We start from the raw sequence: 3,170 nt of genomic DNA, 5'->3' as shown, positions 1-3,170 counted from the left end.
TACTATTTCTAAGTATGTTTCCACTGATCATTTACCATCATCTGTCAAGTCTTTTGCTACGTCCTTGTTGTCTGTCTCTGTCCCTTCTAACTATAGGGACGCTCTATCTCATCCTGGCTGGAAGCAAGCAATGGACGAGGAGTTGAGTGCCTTGTATTCTAATGACACTTGGGTCCTTACATATCTTCCTTTTGGGAAGAAAGCGGTTGCTTGTAAGTGGGTTTTCACTATTAAGCATAATCCGGATGGTACTATTTCTCGTTTAAAGGCTCATCTGGTTGCAAAAGGTTTTACCTAGACGTATGGTATTGATTAGTCTGAGACGTTTTCTCCAGTTGCAAAGTTCGTCTCTATGTGTATTGTGATTTCTCTTGATGTTCATCATCACTGGCCTCTATTTCAGTTGGATGTGAAGAATGCCTTTTTACATGGCGATCTTCTGGAGGAAATCTATATGGTTCAACCTTCTGGTTTTGTTGCTTAAGGGGGGAAAGTCTGTCGATTACAGAAGTCTCTTTATGGGCTCAAGCAGTCTCCTAGAGCTTGGTTTGCGAAGTTTAGTAAGGTTTTGATGGCTAATAGAATGACTAGGTGTGAATATGATCATTCTGTGTTTTACCGAAAGACCCAGCAAGGGATTATTATCTTAGTTGTGTATGTTGATGATATCATTGTCACAGGGTCTGACAAACAGGGTATTGATCGATTTAAAGTCAATCTCTCAAAAACAGTTCCAGACCAAAGATCTAGGAGAACTGAAGTATTTCTTAGGCATTGAAGTTACAAGGTTCCCTGGTGAAATTCATCTCTCACAGAGAAAGTATGTATTAGACACCTTTCCAAATGAGACAGTAATTTAGGAGCTCGCCCAAAGAGACTCCTATGGATTGAACGACAAACTCGGTCAGATGTTGGAGAGATGTAGGGGTGTAATGGGGTGGTCCGGGTCAAATAGTGATGGGTCGAAGTGGGCGGGTCTAAGGGATACAAATCCAGTGGTCCGAATGGGCGGGTTGAAGTGTCATGTCTTAGTACCATCACATCAAGGCTTGTAAGGTCGACTTTACGGGCGGGTTTTGGGCTGGTCATCTGGGTTGGGTGGAAATTATTATTTTAACCCAATTTCACCCAAAAAAAACATTCTAATTCTGTAAGTAATATATTTCCAATTCACAACATAGAGAAAAAAATAGAATCAATCAATAAAAAATAAACAAAAATAAAAAAACTTGAACTTGAACCCAAAACCATATCTGTAAATTTGAAATTTTTTTCTTGTGATTTACCATTTGTAAATTGATTATTTTCCATAGCATGATAAAATGAAGATGGGAGCGAGGATCTATGGTACAAAACAATAAAATATAAACTAAAAGAATTCAAAATTAATACAAGAATGAATGATTCATCTTCTCCAAAATTTGAAAGTTGAATTTGAACTTTTGATATTTGCCCAATATTCAAACTTGAATATGTGAAATTGATGTTTAACTCATAAGTTTGTATTAATATTTCTCAAATTCCTACAAGTTAAAAGAAAATATAAACAAAATACAAAAATATTAGATTTAGAGTCTTGAAATTGTGCGGGTCGGGTTTGAACATAGAACTCTCACCCATAGCCCACCACATAAAAATGGTGGCGGGGCAGGGCGGGTTTGTGTTCGGGTCGGTGCGGGTTTGGGTGGCGGGTGAAGACTCGGTACCCTACCAGATGATGGGTCAACGATTTTTTTTTACACTCCTACAGAGATGTATGTCGATATTGAGGGATACCGTAGATTGGTGGGAAAGCTGATTTATGCTACTATTACTTTCGCCCGACATTTCATTTGCAGTCAGTGTAGTATCTCAGTATATGCATGCACCACGGATTCCTCACTACCAGGCAGTTATTAGTATTGTGAGGTATATGAAAGGTTCTCCTGGTCGTGGATTGGTATATCGTTATAATGGGAATTTTGATGTTGTTGGATATTCAGATGCTAATTATGTAGGGTCAATTTTAGATAGACGATCCACCACATGGTATTGTACTTTCCTTTGTGGAAATTTGGTGACATGGAAGAGTAAAAAAAACAGTTGTGTCAAAGTCTAGTACCGAGTACGAGCTATGGCTCAAGGACTAGTGAAGTTAATGTGGATTCAGAATCGCTACATGAGTTAGGGTTTCAAAGGTACGCCTACCGATCCTTCTTCATTGTGACAACTGATAGCCATTCATATCGCTTCTAATTCAGTATTTCATGAGAGAACTAAGCACATAGAGGTATATTGTCATTATGTCTACATAAGGTTGAAACAAAGGGGATAAATACTTCTTATGTGGCTCTCGAGATCAGGTTAGCGGATATCTTCACCAAACCGGTGATTCATCCCTACCAATTATATTGGTAACAAGTTGGGCATGAGCAACATCTATGCTCCAGCTTGAAGGGTGTTGAAGTATAGTGTCGGGCTCACACATTCTATAAGTGTGAGACCGTACTTTAGTTAAGTAGTTATTATTTTGGTCATCCAAGATAAATATATTAATTGTAAGTTAGAGTAACATATACTCAAAACCCTACCTTCTACTTGCCTCCATCCTTTCTTCTTCTTCTTCTACACACTCAATCACTTTAACCTAACCTAGTTAACCACCATATGTATCTCCTAGCATAAATAACACTAGTGATGACTTGAACTTCTTCGACGCAGAAGAAGACGGACCAAGGTAGAAGGATCTAATTTAGCCGGAAGTCGATGTGAACTTGATTTGACCATTCATCTATGTAATGCAATCAAATAAAATACTCATCCCCACAATTGTGAAAATGCCAAACAACAATTTCTTCGGTGCATAGGTGGACTTTCTAGTACACACAACATTGTTTTGCATGACTTCAAGAAAACATCTTCCTTGTAAGCTAAAGCTCTCTTCCCAAGATTGCCAACCTGCTAATTGTTCATATATTTGACTATTATTGAAGTAAAGGATTCTCTCAAGACCAATGCTTGAGAGAAAGTAGCATTTGCATCACTGATAACATATGAGAACCTAAACGCATTCACACCATTTGCATTGAAATATGGAATGATTTGGAGGTCATAGGAATTGTAAAGGTGTGAATTAGTCCGGCCTTACAAATGTAATTAGGTGGAGGAGATGGGGTTTGTAGATTGGAAAG

This window comes from Coptis chinensis, chromosome 7 (assembly GCF_015680905.1).
Source record: "Coptis chinensis isolate HL-2020 chromosome 7, ASM1568090v1, whole genome shotgun sequence".
Lineage (NCBI taxonomy): Eukaryota > Viridiplantae > Streptophyta > Magnoliopsida > Ranunculales > Ranunculaceae > Coptis > Coptis chinensis.
The sequence above is the reverse complement of the archived record's forward strand: the minus strand, read 5'-3'. Positions refer to the sequence as shown.